We start from the raw sequence: 11,540 nt of genomic DNA, 5'->3' as shown, positions 1-11,540 counted from the left end.
ACGCGCCACGCCCCCCAGCTCAAGAGGGTCCCGTACAGTCTGCCTGGGTACCCGCTCCATCCCCTCCAGCCCTTGTTCCTCCCGGGGACGCAGGCGACGCCCTCCTGCAGCCCCCGCCACACCGCCCTGTCCCGCGGGTTTCGGAGTCCGGCAGGGCGGCGGCAGGCAATGCCTGCGTGGTGTTTGTGCAAGGAGGGTGACTGCAAAGGCAAGCGCCCTACCCTCCAGGAAGGGACCCTTCCCATCAGTGGCGAGTTTGGTTGGCATAGTTCTTACACCACGGTTTCAATGCGGTCTTCCCTGCAACTCAGGAAATTCAGGGGACATGCCTTTTTTGAAGAAGAGGAAACTGAGGAAGCAGAGAAATCCAGGGGCTTCTCTGCGGTGGTTGTAAACTGGCAGATCCTGGATTTGCAGGCACTATTCGGTTGGTGTCCCTCATTAGGAAAAAGATACAAAAAACGACCAGCAGCCCTAACCTGTGTGGCTCAGTTGGTTGGCCGTCCTCCGGCAAAGCCAGGAGTCGCCGGTTCGGTTCTGGTCAGGATACATGCCTGGGTTGCGTGTTAGGTCCCCAGTGGGGGCGCGTGAAGGGAGGCAGCCCGTGGGTATTTCTCCTCTCACATCGATGTTTCTCTCTTTCTCTTTCCCTTTTCCTCTTTATAAGTAAATAAAACCTTTAAAAAATTACAAGTCAAAAGTTAAGAAAGTGAATTATTTTGGATGAGAAAGAAATCACATGACATTTTGAGAAGTACACCCACAAACATGACACAAATAACCACAACATCTCTATCAAATGCCTGACACACTTCTACGGGGCCCCCAAAAGTCCAGAAACATCATTGTTTCATTTTACTTTTTTAAAGATTAAAAATGCCCTTGACGACATTACGTGTATTCACCTGTGTTTCAAGACTTGAGGGCACCATTTATGGTCCTTTCCCCACATTTTTCAGTTGCACACTCTTGATCATCTTTTTCTATGACAATTATTTGGTCATATTTTCTATAAAGCAAATAGATTGGTCTTTTTTTTAGCATGGCGCTTAAAATGAGTTTTCTTAGTTTTAATTGTTCATAAATTTCAGCTTCACAACTCGTTACTGCCTCACTGGCAATTTTGTGCATGGTTTTTACTGGATCTCCAGCGTTTATCTGGACAAGATTTGTCTGCTACATTAAGAGGAGGTCTGATCCAGTAAAATGAATAAGACACGTGACTTCACATACAGACTTGCTGTGGTTCAACTACAATTTTGAGTCCCATAAACAGGAATTCTAATATATTCCATTTAGCACGATTCACATAAAAACAAAAATAAGTATGGTGCATTTATAAATGTACATATGACATTCCAAGGTAGCTTACTGATGAGTGAAAATCTCCAGTTTCCTTCAGTCAGGCTTTTTAGATTAGGCATTGAGGAAACTGATCCTTCACTTGTAATTTTTCGCTTCTCATGGTTGAAAGGATTTTCTATGGATTCATTTTCCCTTCCTTTCAAATACTCTTTCTGCTCTACTACCCATGCGTTTCCTGTGCCGGCCATCACAGAGCTCCTTTGCCCTCTGGCCCTGCACCTTCGTGAGGTGGTGCTGGCAGAGTCGGCGTAATGGGCAGGAGGTGTAGTCCAGAAAGCCAGACCTACACCCACGGAGAGCAGTCATTTCACTGTATGTGGAAATGACTGCAAACCACATCAATGAGTGCCAGTAAACCTGAATTAAATGGGCCCTAACTCAATCACTGTCCCTTCAGCCAGTCCCAAAAAAGCCCGTGGCCATGGCTATACTACCTCATGTTGGGGGCGGGGGTGGTGGGTGGGGAGCGGGGATGGAAAGAAGTCCTAAACATTTTACTTTAGAAACTTTTACAGAAACATTTGACCAAGTGAATATACTGCTGGGGCTCCTCCAGGGGCCTTGGAGGGGGCCTGTGTAAGGGAGGGAGGGGCCTGAAGCGTAAGCTTCATTAATTTATGGTATCCCATTTCTAGCTATAGGGGACTCCAAACTAATTCTACTACTCCAAGCCAAGTCACTTTCTCCCACATAGCTCGAACGTTTAGACTTGGCTTTAATTAGTTTTAAAACATGCGTGTTACAAGGCCTAACCTCCAAGAAGTCATAAATATATTACCTGGCTGTGTCTAGCTCGGTGTTCTACCATTAGTATTCAATAACTTTTGAGGGTAACATGAGAGGGGAAAATACAATACTTCATGGAATTATAGATTCTATTTCCCAAGTCTCCTATCTAAGCATTTATTTTGTAATCAGAAAAAAAGTTTTTTTTAGAGCAGTATGAATATTAAAAGCTATGGAATACACCTGGGAAAATAACAGGTAAAATATGATAATCATCATTGGCATTTTTTATTCTTATGGAATTTAACATATTGAATGTTCTTTTAAGAGTTTATGCATTTATTTTTAGAGAGAGGGAAAGGGAGGGATAAAGAAGGAGAGAAGAATTGAAGTGAAAGAGAAATACTGATCGCCTCAACCAGGTACCAAACAGGCAACCAGACATGTCCCCTGACCTGGAATTGAACCAGCGACCTTTTGCTCTGTGGGATGACACCGAACCCACTGAGCCACACCAGTTGGGGTACATTTTGAATATTCTTGAAAATTTTGCTCATCCTCTAGATCAAACATTTAAATCTTCTAATAGAACCATCAAGGAATGTCCTGTAGGTAGTTGCTCTTACTGACCTAAAAAATATTAGGGAATGTAACTTCCCTGTAACAACTCGGTGTGGGAAATGAATTCCAGATGTTCACTACAATAAAAGATCAAACTTTAATATGCCTGAGAATCATGTGAGGGTCTTGTTAAACTGCAGATAGTGACTCAGAAAGGAGGCAGGAGAGAGGCCTGAATGCCTGCTTTTCTGATAAGCTCTCTGGGCTGCGGCAGATGTTTGTGGACCACACTTTTAATAGCAAGAGTCTAGGAAACTTATTTGATAGCTTCATTGAGAGATAACTGGTATCCAATAAACTGCAAGTATTCCAAGTTTACAATGGGATGGGTTTTGACGCAGCACGTACCTGAGAAACCATTATCACCATTGAGATAACGAATACCTCCACCACCCCTTCTGTAATCTCCTCCTTCCCTGAGGCTTTTCAATGGACCTTTCTCATAATGCGCTTGTCACAACAGATTCTGACTTCTATGAACCGCTCAGAGAAACGGCCTGCATTTCCATACTTTGGTCTTTTGTCTGGGAGCAGGCACGCAGAGTTAGCAAAAAGGTTTATTTTCTGAAACCTTTCAGATAGCTTCCCCAAGTTTATTCCTATACAAAAGAGAGCACTTCTCAACCAACTGTCTTGTCTCTGCTTCTTTGTTTTGTGAATTTCAGTTACGCTTCATTCCATTCAGTCATTTGTCAGAAGTGTTACCATTTCCGAAATGCTTTCTTAAGTTTCTTCCCTACAATCAACCTTTCCCTTCGTTTTCTCCGCACATTTCCATCTGCTTTGGGAAATGCTGTTAGATCATCAGACAGAGACAGGGGTTAATTGTATGTTTCCTGCTTTACCTGGTGAATTAATAATCGACACTCGGTAAAAATTTGCAGGGAGTCCTATTTAGTAATGCAGGGCAATTTAGCAGTGATCATTATTTTCTGCTCCTTGAGTGCACGCACGTACCTGGAGGACAAAAGCCATGTCCCTGGACTCCCACGGTCCCCAGCGCAAGACAGGAAACACGGTAGGCACTCGGAATGTTTGACTGAGTGAATGAATGCAGGTATAATACATACAGTATCAGTTCAGCTCAATGCACATTTGAAGAGTGCCTTGTACTCCAGACACTGTAGGAAACCCAAAGGTGGGCTGTCGTGTCTAGGTCACGGTCCAGTAGATGAAGCCATGTGAGAGGCCCTGTGTTACGGTTGGGCTGCCAGTACTGGAATGGATTTATGACCTTGATCAGGTTACTTAACTTTTTTAAAAAAGATTTTTGTTTATTTTTAGAGAGAGGGGAAGGGGAGGAGAAAGAGAGGGAGAGAAACAACAATGTGCGGTTGCCTCTCACGTGGTCCCTACTGGGAACCTGGCCGGCAACCGAGGCATGTGCCCTGACAAGGGGAATCGAACCGATAACCCCCTTGGTTTGCAGCCCCAGCTCAATCCACTGAGCCGCACCGGCCAGGGAAGGTTACCTAACTTTTGTTCCCTCTCTTGTAAAATGGCGATAACAGTAGTATTCACTCCTTGGGTTGTTGGGAAGGCTGGATGTGTGAGTACAGGTAAATCACCTAGAAAAAGTCCTGCCTGGTACACAGTGAGCATTTAATAAACGTTGGTCGCTGTTATGTACGATGTTCCACTACAATGTAGAAGGGCCGTTACACTCTGGGGGCTCACAGGTAAGTGTGCCCAGTAATGTCTCTCACTTGGCTTACAGGACTCGGCCCCCGGGCCACATGTTTTATTTAGAACACTTAGCCATCACCTGGTTTACATTTGCTCAGTTACTGTAATGCTGTGTGGTGCACATTTTCATAGAATATAGGTTTTTAAAAGCAAGTAGCTTTGCTATATAGCTCACAGACTCCTCCAATATATTTGGCATGTTAGTTTCTTTTTGTTCCTGCAACAAGTACAAATGTAAATGGAAGAGGGTATGGGGTAATGGAAAAAACACCAAAAAAAATAAAAAGTGCAAATGGAAGAATCTTTATATTCAAAAGTAAACTTTACAAGCTGCTGTGGACTAATAACGCTTGGCTTGCCGAAGTTCTTGACTTTTTTACTTTTCATGTCCATATATGACTGTGTCCAGAATCTGCTATAAAATCGTTTGGAAAACTATTAAGTGATGTTTCTCTTTAAAAGCCTAAAACTTTATTTTTGTTGTAAAATATTGTAAAGCATGGTCTCAAACGTTTAAGTACACTTTGAATTGCTAGCTATTGATGGTCTCATCTGTAAACACTAAATTCTTCCCCTGGCTGGTGTGGCTCAGTGGATTGAGTGCTACTCTGAGAAACAAGAGGCCGCTGGTTCAATTCCCAGTCAGGTCACATGCCTGGGTTGAGGGCCAGATAATCAGTGAGGGGCATGCGGGAGGCAGCCACACATTAATGTTTCTCTCCCTCTCTTTCTTGGAAAATAATAATTTCTCTTTCTTGGAAGTTTCCTCCAACTTCCCCTTTCTCTAAAAATAAATTCTGTCACCTCCTGCCATTTTATCTTGTATGCATTTCAATGTGCTTTTTCTTTATGTGTATTATAAAAAATGTACTTTATGATCTCTTACCTAAATAAATACTTGTAAATGGGGGGAAGAAAGAGTTGGCCTTTTCAGTGTTTTAAATCTGAATTGGTTGCCAGCATTTTAAAAGCTGGAATTGTAGTGTAAAACCATCCAGATTTTTTAGTTACCTTTTAAAAATTAAGAAACTTTATGACACTGGCCCGGCATCGGTGTTAGACCACAGTGACCTGGAGCGAAGTAGAGGCCGTTTCCTTGAGGAGGGGCATCACTATCAAGTTCGCAACAGTCGCCGCAGCCTGTCTGTCTGTCCCTCCCGGTCTCCTCCCGCTCTCAGCGCTTGAATGTCAGGACTCCTTATCTCCACCTGCTGGCCAGAGACGGTAGCGCTGCCCGAGACGGGCTGCCCCGGTACTCCGGGGGCTGCCAGCCTCGCACCCCAGGCTCGGTGGCCACCTCCTGGGTGGCGAAACAGGGACGGGGACAGGACATTTGCCCCGGGGCTGCAGAGCTAGGACAAAAGCTGGAGCTCTGGGTGGGTCTGCCCCACGCAAGGCGCTGTGGATGATGAAACTTTTCTAAGTGATGAATATTAAAACCAAAATTCAATTAACTATGCTAGAAGAAAGACTGAATTATTTTCCCATTCTCTCAATAGAAAATTAAATCATGAAACTGGCATCATATGGAGACCAAGGAGTATGCAGCCAAAAAAAAAAAAGGAAAAAAAATAAATGTAGAGACGTGTAAGTCAAATAATAATAGTAACAATAGCTGTAATTATTACTGTCTTTTGAGCTTTGTCACACTAGTCAGCTTCTTTTTTAACATTTGTGATCATTGTGGTTTTGTTTCTCATTCTAAATAAACATTCATTGTTTGTCCCTAATTTTCTATTCTTTTTCTAACAAAACTGCCCCCCTCCCCCCCGCAGAATTCAATAAGCTTCAGGCCCCACAGATTCTGAATCTGTGCCCTCACTTGGGCGGGATACTCGAGGGCTGCTCTCGGAAGAGCACAGCACTCAAGCCAGAGGCCCGACGTCCAGCATGGCCCCGTCGCTCACTGGTCTTGTGACTCTGAGCCAGCCTGCGCTTCCTTCCACACTCTCACTTCGACAGCACGACTTTCCTAAACCTGCACACGTGCCTGAGCTCCCTGGTGGCCAAGCTGAAGACTGACCGAGGTTTCCCGGTGGACCCTGGCACTCCAAAGCAATGTAAAGAGAGATCTTTCTCTGTGAAATGAAGAAGCAGCCTCCATCAGTGTCAGCTGTTTTATTATTACTACTTTTATAGTTTTTATGGGAGTCTCCCAGAATCCTGAGTCAGCAAGGAGGTAAGGAAAATCTTGTCACCAAACCTCCAAAACATAGTGACAAAGCCCAGCTCCTCCCCCACACCTGAGCTGCTTACACGGAGCCTGTACGTGTTTGTTGTACTGATAGAAAATTGTGGCCGCGTGGATGAATATGAGGAAAGCATACACATGCAGAACTCTGCCCCCCAGAGAGCCGCTGTGAACCCAGGTTCCACTGAGGGTCTTAGCGTTGCTTCCTCGGGGCGCCCACCTGGCCCAGCCCAGCAGAGATCGCTCTGTGGGAGGCAAAGTCACCTCCCGAGGCCCCGTGGCTTTGCCTGGGGTGGCCAGGCAAGGACGAGATTTGAATTCAGTCTCCTTGTCGAGGGCTCAGAGTCCCTCAGAAGGGCACCAAGGTCCAGACACAGGGTTGTTTATTACAACAGTGCTTATAACAGAAGAAATAGGAGCAACCAAAGTGCCCAGTGATAAGGGACAATAACACACCTAATGGTGCATCCATTCGGTGGCATTCCAGCAGACCTGGCTGGTGTGGCTCAGTGAATTGAGCACTGGCCTGTGAACGCAGGGGTTGTGGGTTCGATTCCCAGTCAGGGCACATGCCCGGGTTGCTGTCCAGGTCCCCAGTAGGGAGTGCATGAGAGGCAACCACACGTTGATGTTTCTCTCCCTCTCTATCTCCCTCCTTTCCCCTCTGTATAAAAATAAAGAAAATATATTTTAAAAAAATTTTAAAAGATGCCCCAATATGGGGAGATAGCAAAAATATGTTACTGCAGTAGAAAATCAAGGTGCAGAGTCCTTTGGGCTAAAATATTTGTATAGCTAAAGAAATCAGTATACATGAGATAAATGAGAGAGGCTTTAACTTTCACTTTTTTAAAAAACATTTTTAAACACAGAGTAGATGCGAAATAAATGCTTATTCAGTGACTAAGTTTGGTGAATAGGTTGTAAGCCTTTCTTTCTGACCTTTATTTCCAGAATTAAAGTCACTGCACCAACAGAGCTCAGCCCCACAATCTCTGAAGAGCAGGTTTGGTGACAAGGTTATTGCAAATGTGACCTGTGCAGCTTTCCTCTTCGACCCCAAAAGCTCGGCCATTTTCACACATGCATTTATGACGTGTTTCACCCGTCACTTACTACACGCGCAGGACGGAGCAAGGGGCTGGAGCAAGGGGCTGGTGTTAACTTCTCCCACTGTTTTCAGAGTTCCCTTATTCATTCCACGATGCTTGCGGGTTAGGAACAGAGCCGGGAGCGTCTGCGCATGACTTCCGGAGCAGCAGAGAGGCCGCGGGATGCTCGCTCCTGTCCGTGGAACCCCCTGGGCGGCAGCTGCTACAGGTGCGGAGGGCGAATGGGACGGCTGCTGCTGGGGCGATGTTTGAAATCGCGAACAATGCAGTGTGTGTTAAAGCAGATGGTTGCGGACGGCCGTCCGTCCAGCGGGACACGGGAAACCGCGCGAGCGGACTGGGGCGTGATAGGACATCCTGTGCCCCTGGCCCCACCCCTGGATCACCAGGCCCTTGTCCCCAAGGCTGAGAAAGGCAGAAAGGCCTGGAGGGGAGACACCGCCCGGGAAGAACGGAGTCCGGGGCAGCCAGGCGAGGCCTCAGAGGCTGGAGCTCTGCAGGGCCGGTCACACTGCTTATCTTCACACAGCAGGAAGCCCTGACGCCCAGAAGAGTGTGGTGTGCGGACCCCAGAGCAGGGATGAGGGTGTTGGCTTCCCAGGTGTCAGACAGCAGGATTCTGGCTGAGGCAGATAGAAAGGTGATAATCAAATAACACCCTCCCAGTAAAGCACCTTAAAAGGAGTACCAAGAGTGTGCCAGCCATGCCTGCCCCCCTGGCACACAGGGCTGTGTGCCAGGTGACAGCTACCTATTTCATTTATTTTATTTTATATATATATTTTTAAAGAGTTTATTTATTTATTTATTATTTAGAGAGGGTAAGGGAGGGAGAAACAGAGAGAAACATCCGTGTGTGGTTGCCTCTCGCATGGCCCCCACTGGGGACCTGGCCTGCAACTCAGGCATTTGCCCCAACTGGGAATTGAACCTGCAACCCTTGTTTAGAGCCTGCGCTCAGTCCACTGAGCTACACCAGCCAGGGCTCTATGTTATTTTTTAAAAAAACCCAGCCCTGGCTGCTGGCTCAGTGGATTGGGTGCTGGCCTGTGAACTGAAAGATCACCAGCTCAACCCCTGTCGGGGAGCATGCCTGGGTTGCAGGCCAGGTCTCCAGTTGGGCGTGTGCGAGAGGCAACCCACTGATGTTTCTCTCTTACATCGATGCTTTTCTCCCTCCCTTCCCCTTTCTCTGAAAATAAATAAATAAAATCTTATTAAAAAATCAAAACCTAACAATTTCTGAGCTGCTTGGGAAGCCCAGCTGTAGCTGCTCTCTGGTCAGCGGGGAGGGGGCCAGGGCACACACCCCCCGGGACATGCGCACAGTCTCCAGCCAGGTGGTGGGGCCAGGGAAGCACCTGCCGGGCGTGCAGCCACCTCTACCTGCCACCTCTGTCCCTACACAGCACTCAGGCTCCCTCCGTTTTCCTCAGCCTTCTGGGGCAGAGGGCCTGGGTGCCCCTGGGAGTCAGGGGGCCCCTGCACAGTGGGCGGGAACTTGTCAGACCCCCGAGGCCCTCTCCTCTCTGAAGTGGACTCTGTGTTAAAGAAACGGTGACACTTGTTAAAGATGGCACGGCAGATGGCACTCAGGACTGTGGTGATAGACACTGGGACCGCTACCGCAGAATTCTGCAGGGGAGGGAGAGAGACTGGCCCCACCCCCAAGTGCAGCCTGGGCAGGTGGGAGTTCACAGCCAAGCAGCAGCGTGGGGGACGGTGGCTGGGAAATTACTGAGAGGTGATTAATAAAATGACATTAAAACTACTAAAACTCCATCGGGATAGGGGGGACTCTGGCTAAAGTGGTCTAATAGGGTTCTTGCTGCAGACAGGCCAGAGTGATCAGACGTCATTGAGGTGGGGGGCGGGGTGGAGGATGAAGAATCGGATTCGTTATGGGGGGGTGATAAGGCATTCTTATTAAAACTGGATTTCACCAGGAAGTGCACAGGTGGGCCCAGGAGAAGCTTCTGGAGCCGGACTGCAGTTCTGTCGAGCAGAGAATCCTTGCCACCCTCGGGCACCACAGCTCCCTTCTGCACGCCCAGGGTCCTGGCGCTGGCCCAGCGCCCTGACACGGGACGCGGTGGGAATCTCAAACCGGTGTCCCTCCAAGTTGTCCCGGGCAGCAGCAAGAGTGTTGATTTGGAGTCTCCCCGGCGGAGAAGAGCCAGGCAGGACCTCGAACCCCTCTCAGCTCTGCTGACTGAGACTTTGGGGCTTCTTCCCGCCCTCCCCTCTCCTGGCCGCTGGCTGTTGTCCGTGGTTCCCGCCAAAGAGGGTCAGGAGAAATGAAGACATCGAAAGCTCCACTTAGCCTCCTGGGATAGTCGACTGGCAACTCTGTTTTTAAAAAAGAGTGGGTCGAGGAGGAGACTGGAAAAAAGGTTTTATGTGGATTCCAGTTCCGCCCTGTTCTGCCTGTAACGTGCAGCGGAGCAGTGGCGGAGAATGCATTCCTAACAGTTCTGCACCCGGAGGGTGCTTCCAAAGACTTGGACTTGCAGGTTCCGTTTCCAAATGCCCCGGCTTCTCCCAAAGAGACTCTCCATGTGGTGGGCAAGGGCGTTCCGATTAGCACCTGAGTCACAGAATTCTAGAAATCCTCCATTCCAGTCCTCAGACTACACCAGCACATTGGAATCCCCTAGGGTGTTTTAAAAACTTCTGATGCCAAGGTCCCACCCCCGGAGGCTCAGATTTCATTTCCTCTGAGGCGCACGCATCCTGGAGTCAGTGTTTTAAGAAACTCCCGGGGCCATTAGGATATGCAGTCAAGTTGGGGGACCTCCTGCCCTCAGCTTCCTCCTCCACACACCAGGAAACTGAGGCTCAGGGCCTCCACCCCTTGGGCCCAGTTTCTTCCGCACATTAGCCCCAGCCGCCTCCTCCTCGGGGAAATGACAGATCTGTGTCCCCGTCGGGGCCCTCGCGCCCTAGGTGCGGCTCATTGGCATGCTAATGCTCCAGCGGCCTCACCTTTGGGCAGCTTCGCAAGTACCTGTCAGCGGACCACTTCCTCCAGCCGCCTCTCCAAGGCTTCGGAAGCTTAATGCGGCCCCAAGACCCTTTCATCCCCTCAGTGCCTTTCATCTGAGCCTTTTAAAGGGCCGTGAAAAGTTTCAGCTATCAAAGAGCCCGGGAAGAAGGTGGGAGGCAAGAACCACCTTCCCCATTTCACTGCTGGCAAAGCTGAGGCTTCTGGGAGGCGCTGTCAGGGGCCCCAGTGGAGCCCTCCCGTTCCTCTTGAGATAAATCAGTTGACAGAAGCCTGCAGAGCCTGCAAGGAACCCCACTGAGAGCCTTCTAGAAAGAGATGCTGACCCAGACAGCTGGTCTTGCTTGGACGCCCGGACTGTAATCTCTTGTGTCTCAGCACCTTACAGGGATGCTGTGCTCCTCACCTTTGCACCGTGGGGAGCTCACACCTGGCCGCCACCGTTGGAGCTGGTCCCCGAGTTCAGCACACACCTGGGACCCTGCCCACCGGGAGCTCACAGGCCAAATGGGACCCGAGATGAATACACCTGAAAACATACTTGCGAAGCAGTGGGTGAGATGCGACAGGCTTGCAGCACGGGTGCCGGCCAGGAGCCCGGCCAGGTGGAGGCCCCGAGGCCCTGGAGGGCGGGAGGGGGTGTGGACAGAGCCCAGGGTCCCTCACTCAAGTCACAGCGCCGCCAGGAACCTCCTGAGGACACGGAGGTGCCCGGAGGGCTGTGTGCTGTGGTGCGTCCATGACCGCGTACGTGCTGGCCCGGCGTGGGCTAGCTGCCTTGAAAAGCCCTCTTGCAAGTGCGCTCCTTGGCTCCTCAAAGACACATTCTGTGGGT

This window comes from Phyllostomus hastatus, unplaced genomic scaffold (assembly GCF_019186645.2).
Source record: "Phyllostomus hastatus isolate PE091 unplaced genomic scaffold, TTU_PhHast_1.1 phas_contig_148, whole genome shotgun sequence".
NCBI classification, from domain to species: domain Eukaryota; kingdom Metazoa; phylum Chordata; class Mammalia; order Chiroptera; family Phyllostomidae; genus Phyllostomus; species Phyllostomus hastatus.
The sequence above is the reverse complement of the archived record's forward strand: the minus strand, read 5'-3'. Positions refer to the sequence as shown.